The sequence below is a fragment of the Thermobia domestica genome, chromosome 8 (genome assembly GCF_964235325.1).
Source record: "Thermobia domestica chromosome 8, izTheDome1.hap1.1, whole genome shotgun sequence".
NCBI lineage: Eukaryota > Metazoa > Arthropoda > Insecta > Zygentoma > Lepismatidae > Thermobia > Thermobia domestica.
The window spans coordinates 165,402,861-165,418,672 of record NC_137461.1 but is presented as its reverse complement, the minus strand read 5'-3'; the positions used below and the strand labels follow the sequence as shown (position 1 = coordinate 165,418,672).

Sequence of the window (15,812 nt, the reverse complement as noted above, 5' to 3'; positions counted from 1 at the left end):
TCTTTTGGACAAACGGAACACAGGTCAAAGGACAGCAGAAAGAGTGTTTTTGTACATGACTATTGGTATCTTTTAACTTGTATGATTCCAAACTTTAACAGAATAGTTCGTTGAAATGGCAAACTCGTAAGATGTCTTTCTTCGTTATATCCTCATATAATTTAGCATTCATCGTACATAGAATGAAAGAAGTTTTCTCATCTTTTAGACGAGCTTCTATTTTTCACATCAGTGAAGTGTTTGCTGAGAACTTCTAAAAAGTAAATTAATGAAGTACATATCCTTCTCCAGTCATATGCCACAAATCTCCCATAGTTGTAATGTAGTTGTGATGATTACGTATGTTTATACAGGTTTCTTGGCGGTAATGAAGAGTACAGATATGAAAGCTAGTAATCGTTGGATTATCCATGTATGGAAATGCAACGCAAAGGAAGACTTTTAATCAATAAATCATTCAAGCAAACTTAAACTCCTGGCACAACAGCTCTTAGGGGTCAAAGTCTACCAGCAGGCTTGTAACATTCGCTACTTCTTTGTTTAAAGTAGCTCCTCAAATTGTCCTCGCGACGCTGAATGGACGGGCAATGCTAGCACCGTTTGGGAGTACAGACGGTCACTCATCTTTCCTCTGACCTAGGACTCCCAGACGTCCCGGTTTAGCCGGGACAGTCCCTGATTTGCATGGTCTGTCCTCCCAAAATTGTTCAAAATTCCAAATGTCCCTGTGTCGCTCCAAAACATAAGTTATCATTTGTGCGGTATTTAACAAATAGTGCTTTTGTTAGTCATTGATACTCAACTGACTGGAATCCGTCTCCTTTACCTAGCTGGCATAACCGTGGAACATAAAACTCAAAGATTTCATTTCATTTTTTCAACTGACGGGAATATTCTACTCTCTCTCATTCACTTTTGGTGAGTGTTGACCTATTATTTAATTAACTTTGATATTTCAGTAAAATGCATGTGCCTACCTATGAATATACTGTAAATTTCTTAAGATGCCCCAGTATTTTAGCCTGAAAATCTGACATCCCTATTTTGACCAGACCCTGCATTGATCCCACGAGAAGCGATATTCCAGTGTGGTTAGAGCGCTGGTCGGTAAATCGTTAACCAACCAACCACCGGCGTAACAGTCCTTCACAGACTACGAGTCTTCTCCAACACCATCTGTTAGGTACTGGTTGAACTACGTCCAATCAAGCAATGACCACGTGTTTAGTGCGTTACGCTACTCTGCCTGTAACAGGCGTATCAGGAGCTTTCTAGACCGACTAACCGTCAGGTTTTGTATTCACGTGACTTTCCAGTTTGCCTTACAACGCTGGGTAAACGCCGAAACTTCGGATACCCTGCACGGGAATCTAACCCAAGACCACGCGGACATGAATCCAACACTAATAAATCATTACTGGTGGAAAATATGAAAAAAAAAAAGTTTTGTAGGACCAAAATATATTCATGATAAAGTGCGAAAAGTAGAAGCCATTGAGCAACCAACACAGACAAATTATTTCTGTTCAGGGTGCTAGATAATGCTATCAAGAATGTTTGTAACGACAGAAAGAAGAGAGCTTGGTGCCTATGTGTTTAGTATACGAGCCTTCAGTACGGGAGACGTGGCTTCGATTCCCGGTTGGAGCTCATATGGTTCACATCTCTTAGCCTTGGTGTTGAAAAGGGATGTTAAATTCCAAATTAATAACAGAAAGAATAAAACATGAAAATATAGCTGAGAAAATTAAATAGAGAACAGAAATAAAAAGCTTGACGCAATAAACTAAATAGTAGAACGGAAAAAGTATAAAGAATTTGTACCTAGGTAATTACTATGGAAGTGAATGAGATCAAGAAGACTACTGTTTTCTACTACAGACAAGAAGACTACTTTACTGTTTCGTTAAATATCAGAGAAGGAAAATTTTGAAAATTTCCGTCTGAAGATGAGCGGTAGAATATGTAGGCTTAGGTTTTCAATCACCCTCCATTATTTTATTAACGAAGTATTAGCTTTCGCAGTGTTTGTGAGATTTTCCAATGTAGCTTCTATAATATCATAAAGTTGAACGTTTCCGTGATATTTATGAGTATTATTATAAATTTTTAATGACATTACAGGAGATATATACACACTGAAATATTTACATTTTTCACTATTTCAGTTCCTATTATTTGTATTCCAGACTATAATTTTTATCTTTGAAGGTAATTGATAAAGTCAAAATGGAAAGTATTTGTGTGTACTATTAAACACTGAAGATTCAATTTTGAAGAATCTGGAATTTTCATCATATTGATTTCTAGCTTACTAACTGAGATCAATTTTAAATTTATACGTTTTGTTAAGTGTTTGTAAGAATAACTTACAAGAATTCTCCTGGTTATTTAATTCTGCTATAGTACATTTCTATGTGAAAATAAGATAAAATAGTATCTCACCTATTTGGCGAGGTAAGGTGGGTTTTGGGTAGTAGGGGGACAATTTCGTGTGATTTTGTATGGTCATGGAATTTGTTTGCAGTCAGGAAAATTATTTGGTCAGAAACTGTAGGAACCCTGGCCTATGTAATTGTCTCAAGTAACTTCTCTAAAACTCAGTTGTTTCATTTTATGCCTAAGAAATCGATAGAATATGAAAATTAAAGTCTGCCATTAATTGAAGACAATTTTGATGAGATTTGCTGTGTTCTGGATATATACACAATTCACAGTTACAGTGATACATAGGTATTTCCGTGGTCAGAGTTCATTGGTTATTAATATCGGCCACTCCTGTGTAATTTGTGTTTATATCCGAAAATTCATGCTGCAGACATTACATATCCAGCGATAGGTTCATGAAATCGCAGAATTAACCAATATTTGAAAATTAAGATTTCATTTTGCGAAAAGTACACTTCCATTTTTTGTTTTTGTACTTAGGATACGGTACACTCGTAAGCCTGTAAACTGAATACAAGTGCTGTTTCTCACCTTTTGTTTTGTTTTATTTGTCCATAACAAAATGATAAGTATTGTGCTGCTTATAAATGATTTTTGCTCTGGTTGATAGTGAAGTATCAGGACAAAGATGCAATTCGAGTGACCAATACGGAATTGATTGATTTTTAACAAAAATTTCTAAATCTTAAAATAAACTATTTTTATTCCATAATGTAGATGCAGGCAATTATGCGAGTTTATCGCTTTTACTCATGAGCGCGTACGAGAGTTTAATACATTCCTAAAATTAGAGACCGTACGGAAGCAAATTCACTTTGATATTAGCGTAAAGATATATTGAATATTTTTGAGGTTGCTGTAATGGGTAATATGATATATATATATATAATACAAAATAGAATGGTAAAGTTTAACAACTTATATTTGTTGTATATTTGGTACGTAGTGAATGAATAGCAAGCGCTTAAATAGTTTGATTGTCGTTTGTATAAAACAACTCAATAATGTGACAAATGTAACTAATTAAAAACGAAATGCTATTTGTTCGTATTATATTTTAGTTCTTAACGCTTTCAAAATAAGCCTATCTGCAACATTTCTCTGTCTCTGTATATCTCTGGTAGTCTTTGTATCTTAGAATATTCGTAAATAGTTTTTATTTTATTATTTAAACCAATCTAATAAACGCACATATTGAAATAACGAAATGCAAGTCATGTATTAATACTAGACTTGTTATTAGTTGATTTATATGATAATGTTAGATAGTGAGAATTAATATGATTCCTGATTTATGTTGTGAAATTTATTATTATAGTTTATTCATTAAACATTCGTGACTTAACACAGATGTCCAGTAATAAATTAACATAAGCGTTACTAAACTAATTTCAAGCACTTCGCTGGATTTGCAGAAGCTCAGGTTTAAAGCGAACCTTTCACTTGCCCAAGAGCTACAAACTTACTATAAAATATTAGATAATTTCGAAATGAATTGAGTCGAAATATTATATATTTATAGAACATACTAGTGTACCAAAATAAATGGAGATAAGCAACTGTGATTTAATACAATTAAGTATTACCGAAGCCGAAGAAACAAAATACAGATTTGATTCTTTTTCTCTTAAATGTTGGTAAAGGAATAATACAGATTGTTAAATAATAAAAATTGCCGTTGTGAAAGTTTCACAGCATACTTCCTATTCGTCATTGAACTTTTATTATTTCGTTGGAAATAATAAATTATAATAAATGAATAATAATTGATTCGATAGTGTTACTGATTTTTTTTTTCAATGTCCAATCCAAATACATATTAGTACTACGCGCTTGAAGAAATTTCTCATTTTAATTGAAAATATTGACTTAAATACTCAGTATAGTTTACTTTAGTCATGAAAAATGGAGAAATACTTTATGTAGTGAAACATAGTAAAATAACTATGTTTAGGTTTTTGCAAAATGTGAGTGAGTGAGAGACAGAGAGAGAGCACATATAGAAAACAATATGAATGAATTCTTTTAGATGAGCGATGTAGAATAGTGTCGTATGCTGAGTGTTCTATATAATGGAAATCTTTACTTAAAACAAGAAGCATAAAATATACGTTGTGTTGTATTGATTAAATTTTGCCTTAATATGTTAAATAACATACTCAGTGGGAAAAATGTTTTTCCTGAAGATGCTATAGATACATACATATATACACACACACACACATACACGTATATAATATATGAAATTGCATTGCTATACTGCAAAACTATGCATAGAAAGATAAGGATAAGATTATATAACCATGAGCTTGAGTATTGTACTATATGCCTTTTATAAATTTTGAAAATAAAATAAAATTTAAAAATAAAAGTCTTAGATGGCATTGGTTGCTGTGGTGTATATTATGTGAACTGCAAACCGTATTGATTAGATTACCAATATTTGAAAATGGTGTTAACTTATTGGTTATATATTTTAAGTGGCTTTCACTTACTTCAGGATTTAATACTGTTCCAATCCATAATTCTTATCAGGATTTTGCTATAGGTCATTAACAAAAAAGATCAATCACTAATCTTCATCAGTCAGTAGCTTACTTCACTGGATTTACATCATCAATCGAGATACTTCCTTAGCTACGGCTTTAGAAGTATCAAAAGACATTTTTTATTCTGCAAATGTTTACTGATTTCATTATAACTCAGTTAGTTTCAAGTGCCAATAATAACCATTATTACTGGAGTTTGCTTTTAAAAAGTGCTGAAGTGGTTAAATTATACACTCTGGATAAATTTTCCTCCGACTCCAGAGTATTAGATTGTGTACTTTGTTTAGTTGTTGACCTCTTCGTTATTTACCTAATGTTTAATATAACTTATTTACTTCGTATATATAGCACACACATTGAGCAAATTCGAGTATCACCCAATTCCCATTTGCTGATTTCTTCAAATAATAAGGGTTTATTTATTCACTTTACGAGTCAGCTTTGAAAGATTCACATTTTGTAATGAATGTGTGACGGACTTAGAGTAGAGGGGATATGTGTGACGAATCACGTGTTGAGGGAACATAATTCAAACTTTAAAAAAGAAAAAGAGAACGAAGTCTAAATCATGTAGGAGTTTTCGTATTTATTTTTCATTCCTATTAACAACCTATCTCTTATTAGAGACAAATTATTTGTCCTAACCAAATGTGAAAATTATATATTTTAAACATGCGGTTTAATTATGTGTATTTTAGTTAGTCAAGTTTGACTAAAATTGCACACTTATCGTGTATTTTAAACCACTGTTATATTGCAATATGAAGCGTTCAGAGAAAGTTTTTGTAAGTTGCTTCTTTTCGTAATCTATGATAGTATTTTTACTGTTTTCTGGAAACTGGTTTTCGATACCTACTTTATTATTCTCTTACAGCATTGTTTGGTTAGTTTGAAGTTAGTCGTCCGTTTGAGTACCGTCGCTATATGAGGCATGAACCTAACTTAACGTGGAATCCGAACTACATGAGCTCATAGGGAATCGAACACGCTACTACTGCGCTCAAGGCGGATACCTAACCATATAGCTAGAGAGGGCTTTTTTTATGCAATATAAAAGTATATGTAATAAAATCTGGGTTTGTGATAAATTAATTTTAATTATAACTGACTTAACTCGTATTTTTATAAATATCATTTTCCATATGGAAGATAAAGAAACTTCATATTACTAGATTAAGTATGAATTACGTGCCAACGGTTTGGTTATGTTTAGAAACCACTCACAATCCTCAGCAATCAGGAACCAAATTTATAAATAAAGGATATGTTTTACGGGACCATATAAAATTATTAAATCGTTAGGACAGTGCGATGTTGGTAACTTTATCGTACATTTGTGTTTCGCAGATCATCAATATAATAACATATGAATGAATATGAATACCTAATTATTCTCGAAACAAGTCTTGATATGCATTTTCATCTTAGTTCAGCAAATATCGTCCATAGTAAGGAATTAAGCAAAAAATAAAAAAAATAAATAACATGACAGTTCATAAATATGAAAAAAATACACTAAAGAAAATGCAAACTTCTTTGTATTATATGTATAGTATCGTCCGATCTTTTTTTGATGTTATTTTGTTTTTAGAAGTAATGTTTCATCTTACTTTACAGATGGAATGATTTTAACTTAAGTCGAAAATTGAATTGAAGGCTATTATGAAATGCGCCGATAGCGTGAATCCAAACCTTTTTGAAACGAATCGTAGACTATGTTACATGTGCTGTCTCCGAAACATAGATAAATTGGGTACTTGAAGGAAGAAAGCGTGAAGGGTCATTGGCATCTCTTTCATCTTTATTTTTATTATTATTATTATTATTTAATGGAAGCAGCTCCGATTTGGCTGAAATATATATGTAAGTATTTCAGAAGACTTCGCCAATCTGTGGAAATTTTACGAGGCTACTTGCAGTGTTTATAGACCTGCATCGGAATACTACTACTACTACTAATAATAATAAACTTACATGTTAGAATTAAAGAATTAAAAGATATACCAAACATGGTCACTTCACCACCGTCTAAGTCTCAGCTGGATTTCGGGTGAGAGAAAAAAAATTAAAATTCACTTTCAGTCATCCGTCTCCTTTACACTAAAAGGCGTAACAGTGGAGCGTTAAAATATATATATATATATATATATACATAATCATTTCATATACATAATATGGGGAATACTAGTTATATCATCTCCACTAAACTCCATCTACTTACATCCCAGTAATACTATGATGGATTTGGCCTTCCAACATGGCATTTACCTTACGCTTTACAGCTATTTCTACATTTTTTCTCCTTTCTCACTCTATTTGGTAAAGTATTTAAGCGTGTATGTTTCATTTCAGTATTTTCTGATAAATAATTTAATTTCCGTTGTGGGATTCCTTCGTTCCAAATAAGACAGGTATTTGAAAATTTATACAGAAACTGCAGGCATGACATGGGTCTAATTTATTGATAAACTGAGTAAATTAGACCCATGCCATAGATACATTCATTAAGATTTCTGCTCTTTTTGTCCGGAAAGCAAAAACCTGTCAAAAAAGTTGGCCACTGTAGAGAAAACGATGTCCAACTTACATGGGTACCAAAATTAAGTAAGTGGTCAGGCTACGAAGGTGGCTTATTTAACAAATTTGATTGTTCTTCTAAAGCAAATGTAAATAAGAAAATTAGTAAAAGCATCCGGTATATAATATACAAAAAAGTTTGTATTTACTTTTCTTTTATCGTTCTTTCCTCGTTTACGAACTCCTCTTCGTGTTCTTTTTCAAACCGAAACTAACTTCCTACTAGCGAGGATACTTGCAGAACTGCAAAAAATTTTTAATGTTTTCCAAGACTTTATTTCGAGCATTATGAGGTACATTGTTAATATGTTACGTTGATTCATGTTGAAAATGTCTCGGAAATATTACTTTTAACGAAAACAACTGAAGTTTGTAATCATTATATTCTGTAAAATTATTATTTTAATTCCTTTAAAATGTGAGTGTTTCGGTTGTCTACCATCTGTTGTGTATAAAACTGGTAAAATTTAAGTATAGTGTGTTGAAGAATTGTAACAGATAGGCTATGTGATCAAAACTCAGCAATATCTGTGTGTGATTCCAGTGTGGTGTTCAATGCTTATCATAGCTCTCATAGAATACAGCAGGTTTCTCACTATACAACTTGATGGCAAAAGGTATAGTTACGTATTACGATAGAAGAATCAATCCCAGTTATTCTGTGATTCCTCTATTAACTAAATAAACTGCATTCGTGCGTTTTAGGTTACTGTAGTTTGCATGAAATTAAAATATTTTAACACTGGTGTAACATAACTTGCTCTTGTCAGTACCTTTGACACAACAAGGTAATATATATATATATATATATATCGATATCGATTTCGCAAAGCTTAGAATATTTAAGTTCAGGCAACTTCGGTATAACGAACATGTGAAAACCTGTAGGTGTTATTAGTAATTGATAGAGAGATATTGACGGAAACCACTACCACTTTAAACTTGAAATAAAATAGTTTATCTTACTGTCAGAATCCAGTCGTGTTGTAAATAATATTGTCTTCTGTTTATTTTCTTCGTTGTCTCTCTTGTCAATGGTACTTCGGATTCTGTAGATTTATCTTTAAATAAATGTGCATCATGTTATCATTCCGCACTTTAATGTTTATTTTATAATAAGGCCATTGTGGAAGACTGATAACTTATAAATAATTTCAATTATCAATAGAAGGTAAATTATTATTGTTCTTCTTATTCCATTTTTTCTTTCTTCGTTATAGTGGAAGCATTCGCATAGTTCTCTGCACCTCCGTTATAAGTTTTTGTATAACGGGATTATGTAGTGTTTAAATTTCGATCTTTCGAGAATCATGTTACCATAATTTAAATGTGTAATTCCAAACATTTAATTTAATATCACTGTTTTCAAATATGTAACTGGAAATCTCAAAAGTAAAATTTCTGAACAAAATTTAGAATAAGGTAAATTTATTAAGTGAACTGGTGTTTAACATACAAATTGTACATATATTTAGTAAGATTTAAGTTGAAATATAATGTTAGGAGTTATTTCAGGATTTTCGCGTTGATCAGTGAAAGTAGAATTTTTGGATCATGTTTCGTGGCGCAAAATATAATGAAATACTTGTCTAACAAAAGACTTCCGGATTTTATTCTGTGATGCTTGTATTAAAGAAAAGAAATGTCCTGCGAGAGATACGTCAAAGTAAATTTGTCGTGCAAAGATTTGTTAATGTTAAATTGTATGGAGGTATTTTTAATATATAATTACGTTGTGTGCTGAAGTTACGAAGGCTTGCTATAGAATTGTAATGGAAATTCATGTACAGTATTAGAAAAGAAAAAGCAAAATGTGCGTTACATACTTACTAAATTGTTAAATATAATTGTAATATATAACAAATAAAAACACCTTCAAATAATTAAATTGCGATCGACTTACTAGGATGATACAAATCTTTCATAATAATAATAATAATAATAATAATAATAATAATGAACATAATGTATATTTATAAGAAATGAAATTACTTATAGCTAACAATGAATTAACACAACTTATTTATTGCCATCGGAGAATATATAAAAGGTGTTCTTTCTGCTTTATATATAAATATATATACATAAAGCAGAGCAAGCAGTGGACAAGATGACGAGAATAAAAGTATTTTTGCTCGGCTTGTTTGACTCGAAAGATTTTTTAATAGGTGCTTACATAATGTATTGAAAAAAGGACTTAATGGAACTGTGTGCATTAGTAACTGTGGATCTTTTTTTACAAGACTAATTTTCATTATATGTAAATATTATGTTTTTATATATAAACATATATATATATTTATTGTGTATACTTAGAATTGGGTCATTCACTGTTAATGTGAGCAAATGTCATAAATAAAACCTTACCCAACATTGTGATTTATTTTCAAAAGATAATTGAAATTCTTGTTTAAAATTTTCCTTCCTTGCCCTTTTTCTAGGACTTGTAGAATAAAAGTTGATATTTGTTTCCAGTAGTTGTCCTTGCGGATCTTACATTCTAGGTACGTTAATGCAGAAGTAGATTTGAATTATTCCTAGAGCAATCAGTTTAACTAAATCGCAGGACTGACTTACCGCACTAAAAAAAAAGTCACCTTCTCTAGAACTAACATTGGTTCGTTTCTGTCGTTATGAATATCGTTTTACTGATAAAATTATTATATCATAAATAAATGCTCATACATAACCATTACATTTAACTAGAGAGAGTGTACAAATCAGTTGTATAAAAATAGGTCTTTTAGGTGGGTTGAAGAAAGATGTGGCAAAATGATGATAAAGGCTATATGTATGTGGGCGATCTCATCAGCACAGTAAATGAAGTTGCTTAAGTTGTTAGTGGATTAAAGTGGTGTGGAGTTGGAACGTATTTCGTTGTCAACTGGTTGTATAAAGATTCTAATTTAGTGGGATCGCCAACAACTTTCACGCTTATACCTACCAAACACTTCTGCAATTAGCATAGTATCCCTGTAGATGCGTACCCTTGTGCCAAGCAAGTAATTTTCCCGAAAGCATGTTGACGATTTGTCAACATGCTCCTTTATGAGTACAATTGATACACTTCCTTACCAAATATCTACTACTGTCAAAATTGGATAGTCTGGGTCAAAGCGAGAGCCTTCTTCGACAAGAACCTTCTTCGGAAGGATAAAACAACTCAGCAGGATTACATGTCGTTGACAGGAGGTAAACAGTTGGTCTTCGCCCCCCTCCTGTTCGAATTTTGATTTGATTATAGATGAACATTTTAATTGTATGACCTAATGCTGGATTTACCTCTGTCTAAATTTTTAGAAGTATACATATGACACACCTTAATATTTTGACACATTTAGTTCAAATTTAGTTCTTTGATTTGCACAAAAATTCATGCGTTTTTTTTTCAATCATTGCATTTTCTTCCTTGTTTGATTGAAGCTGAGTAATCAGTAAATGGAGACTAGAAAGAATTGCAAGTACGAAAATACAGTAAAACCTGTGAACTTGGCCACCTCTCTAAGTTGGCCACCTGCTTATCTTGGCCTGGTTCGTGTTGAACCTGCATTTTCCCATAAGACATTCGTTACTTATTACTCTGTAAGTTGGCCACCTGTCTATCTTGGGAAGTTGGCCACATTTAAGCAATGTTTGTCCTATGATGATAATGATAAATTTACCTGCAAATCTTGGCCACGCAAAATACCGTTTTGTTATTTTTCTTAATCCTTTCTTAGCCCCTATTCCCATATGAGAGGCAGATGTTCTGTATTTGTGACTGGACACAAAGAAATATAGATTCGCACGATTTGTTCTTGGAGGTCAATGACCAGAACACTACTCATAAAGGGTTGGTGAAGGAAGATGTGAATATGAGAAAGCACGTACCGGAATTCAGGAAATGGTTATACGTATTTTTTTTTTACCCTGTCTGTTTTGGAAAACCATTAGCTGTATCAGCTCCTCTCATCAGTGGGTAGCGGAAAATTCTCAAGGTTAAAGCTAACCGTGTCAATTGTCTTGTGGAAAGATAGCGGAAGTTTGGAGATATGAATTCCCATAAGATTTTCTTAAAACATATTTTGCTCCGAGGAAACACTTGTAGCTCATTAACAAGAAGTAGTTAACTACAAAATTAGAACGTGTATATGTGCTAAAAAGAATAAAAGAAGTACGTTTAGAATGAACCACGATGAATACATTTGTATAATAACTGTTTTGCTATTTTTTGAAAGGTATCTACAGAAAATATTTGTCACTGTCGAAAAAAGGACATAAACTGCACATAAATTGTTCAATTTATAATTTTGCTTTTCTTGTTTTCAATCTGAAATGAAATCTTTACGTCCCACGTTTATGCCGGGTAGGCTAAAGAAGACGGTGATAATGAGAAATGAGTAAAATAATGGAGTGAAGAAAGTGGGAGGAAACGGGAGAACACCGAGGAAACCCACGCACAGGGTATCTGTCCACCACAAAGTGAACGCTCTACCACTGAACCACTGCGGCCCCTGTTTTCGATCTAAATAACTCAGTATGCTACCATATCAATTTCAATAAACTGCGTGAATATGTTTCTATTATATGGTTGGTTGTGTTATTGCGCTTTCAATCCGAAGTGTACCAGACTAGTTTTCAAGAAGATAAAGGTACATATATTAAACATACTGTAGTACTTTTTCTAGCACTGTACATTGTTATGATTACTCTATATACATTATTTAAAAGTAGCTATGCTGCCGTTGCTTATTAAAATTTTACAATCAAGTAATACCAGAAATCCTATCTTAAAAATACATCAATCACACTTATTTTCTGTAAGTTGGCCACTTTTAATGGAACTGATGGTGGCCAACATAGACAGGTTTCACTGTATTTGCAAAAATATAACAATAATATAAGAAAAAAAAATTAAGATATATTTAGTGTGTGTTGGCAAATATGCTTTCGAGCTATTTTTGTAGCAACAAAAGGTAAAAACTGGTAACTTCCGGCAAAGAAATTGGATCAAGGACTAGAACTCGACCAGAATGTTGCATTTCTTGGTTAACAAGTAGTATCTGTATCATCTGGTGAAAATATATTGGACCCGCAATCAAGATTTTTTTAAGTAAATGTACAAACAAATAGAATAAAAAAAAGAAAAAAGAGCTCGACACTTGAAATTGCGTTAAGCTTAGATTTAAATATATGATAGTACATAGTGAATATATGATAGTACATAAAAGTACACCTTGTCTCAAAAAGGTTGAGCGCATTCTTTATTGTTTTGAGGCAAAAAATTTCTAAGTCCAACTTAGGGTATCTTCAGAAAAAAGTGAACCAGGTTCGAACCTCGAAGCCAGCCTTTGCAATCGGGAAAAAGTTTGCAGATGTGTTTTTCTTCTTTCAAATATAATAAGATTTGTTACCAAGTGTAGAAAAAAAGGAACATTGATTGAAATACTTATTGATACAATATTTCGAAGCCTTGTATTAATATCAGCACATGCTTGTTTGTCATTTAGCTCTCCATACGTAATGGAACATTTAGATACGGAAACGAATCTTTCCATATGTGAAAGAATGCTCAAAGTTAAGACATAGAACGTAATTATCGCCTGAGTACTAAAATAAAAGTCAAAGTAGAACAAAAACAGCGTTTGTAGTGGATATGAATGTCATAATTATCTTCAGAAGCGTTATACATAGCTGGAAGCATGTTTTGAAAAGTCCTTGTGTTAGCTCAGTGGTAAGCTGTCGGATTTCAAATCGTAAGGTTGAGTTCGATTCTCATCTGGGTCAATGATTTTTTTTATGAAATTCTATTTTCCGCAATGCATGAAAAATTATATAAAATAATTACATTAAAATACATAAGTTATCTAACATAATCATTGCATAACATAGTAATTATAATGTTTAAAATATAACATCTGAGATAGGTGTTCACAGTAGGTCGGTATTATATATAAGAATGTTAAATACAAGTTAGGAAAATCGTTTAATAGCAATAAATAAATTATGTAGTGTACTTATTTGTAGCTATTTGTTATATAGAGGTTACTTCTCAACATCCATATTACAGCATGTCATTTACTTTCATGAAATACAGTATATTCCTACGGATATAGAAAGTGTATAAACAGAGTATCCAAAGTCGGTTCCTGCTTCAAGGCGCACAACTTTTCCCGATCCCCTTAACGTCACGAGAAGAAACACAAATTCTCTTTAGAACGGAATGTCGTTACTTAGTTTCATTCGAATACGTTGATATGCTTTTGTATATTCATATCTCTCTTTTTCGCGTTGTTTATGTGTGTGTGTGTGTGTGTGTGTGTGTGTTGCGGAATATCCCAAGTTGAATACAACATTTGGAAAGTATATGAGCATCATTGTCATCGAATACCGGAAATTGAAAGTCGTGTTTCTTCAGGTTGGGTTTGTGTGTTCATGTTAGCTCACTGGTAGAGTACGGGCTTGCCAATGACTTTTTTTTAGTAGTAGTAGTAGAATTATTTTCAGAAACGTTTAGGTAGCCCTAAAAAGGGCTGTTTTCCGGAGTTAAGACGGGGACATTAATATTGTATCCAAGACCCTTCTGAATTTATTACACGCTCCATTCTTCTGGGCATGGAATCTATTAAATGGGTGGCAAATCTATCTCCTTCCCCTACATCCAGCCATACCTCGGAAACAAGATGCCACAGATCATCCCGAGTTCTTGATAGATCTGCCTCAGGCCAACTGTCCCTTAGAGTACGCTTCACTTCTGCCCACATATTTTCCATCGGATTGAGGTCTCCTCCACGAGGCGACCAGTCAATTAAATCAATTTCAGGCTGCCCCGCGAACTATTCCTGAGCCAGACGGGAAGTATGTATTGGCGACTGGTCTTGCTGGAACTGAATTTCACCATCAGGCTGAAATACTCGTACAGATGGCACCATGATATTACTCATAATGTCTAAGTACTGAGCACTGTCCAGATGTCCTTCAATTCTGTGAAGCTGTCCTGTTCCGCGACTGGAAATCCAACCCCAACATGAAATAGATACATGGCCACTGCGATTGCAAGCAGCCACATATCCAAGGTCTTATCGGGTGCCTCGGACGATACACAAAACGGCGTCCCTCATTTGATGATGTGAATATGGATTCATCTGAGAAAACTACATTTTCCCAATTGCGACCCACATTCGCCTGTGCAAACGGAAGACGATGAATTTTGTGTTCGTCTGAGAGTTTTTCCTTCACGGCCACGTAACCCAACATGACTAAGCCTTCGCAGAGCTGTTTGCTTACTACCAGGAAAGTGAGAAGCTTCCCTTAGCTGTCTAGACATCCTTAGTAAGTCTAACTGGGCTTCGTTTACTAATCTCGCATCTTCGGCTTCGGTTGACACATGAGGAAATTACCAGTCTGAGCTGTAGCACAATATTTCTGAATCCATCGCCTTCCTGTAGGGGCCGGGACATCTACTCGCCTGCTAACTGCAGTTGCAGAATAGCCTTCCAACTCCCATAAAGTAATTACTGCTGTACGTCTATCCATAGTTACCAATGTTCTGAGCTGTGAGCAGGAAGCAATAGGTAAAAGCTAGTACCTGATATGTGATTGGTTACTTGCACGACACGCCTATTGTGGGGAACGACTTGGTCAACGATTCGCGAAAGAAATCTGAAAATGGTGCGCCGTAATAATAATATTAAAAACAGTTTTTATAAAGGAATATTAATACATACGAAAAGCTGTTTAAAGAATGAATTGTTATACTGGCTTTACACGTATAAAAACATATACCATATTCCAATCAGATTGAGCGATATAATGATAGCTGTTTTGAGACGAACACTTTCGAAATCCAACTGCGAGTATCTTCGGAAAACAGTAAACTTAAGCTGCTGGTTCGAACCTCCAAGCCAACCTTAGCAATCGGAAAAAATGTACAGATATGTTTTTCCTTCTGTTAAATATAATAAGACATGTTGAAATGACATTAAGTGTAGAAAGAAGTAACATTGATTGAAATACTTAATGATACAATATTTCGAAACTATGTATTCACACTCTCGTTTCGTCATTGTGATTTCCATACGGAAAAGAGCGTTTACGTATGAGCTCAGTTATATTTCAGAAGCAGCTTCCGAAGAGCGGTCATGTTAGTGGTACACCCTCGTGCGTTCAAATCATGAGTTCGTGAGTTCGATACCCGTTCAGGGGACATTCTTCTATGATATTCTATTTTCCTCGATGCATGAAAATTATGTAAAATAG

At 33.4% G+C, this 15,812-nt stretch overlaps 1 protein-coding gene across 1 annotated transcript in view; it reads left to right on the top strand.

Moving 5' to 3' along the window:
* The window catches only part of Patronin (calmodulin-regulated spectrin-associated protein patronin), a gene marked incomplete in the record, with an annotated part of 438,489 nt that extends 428,518 nt beyond the window's left edge, over positions 1–9,971 (top strand). Inside the window, 1 exon segment of the mRNA XM_081769233.1 lies at positions 1–9,971.
* Between the last annotated feature and the right edge of the window lie 5,841 nt (positions 9,972–15,812).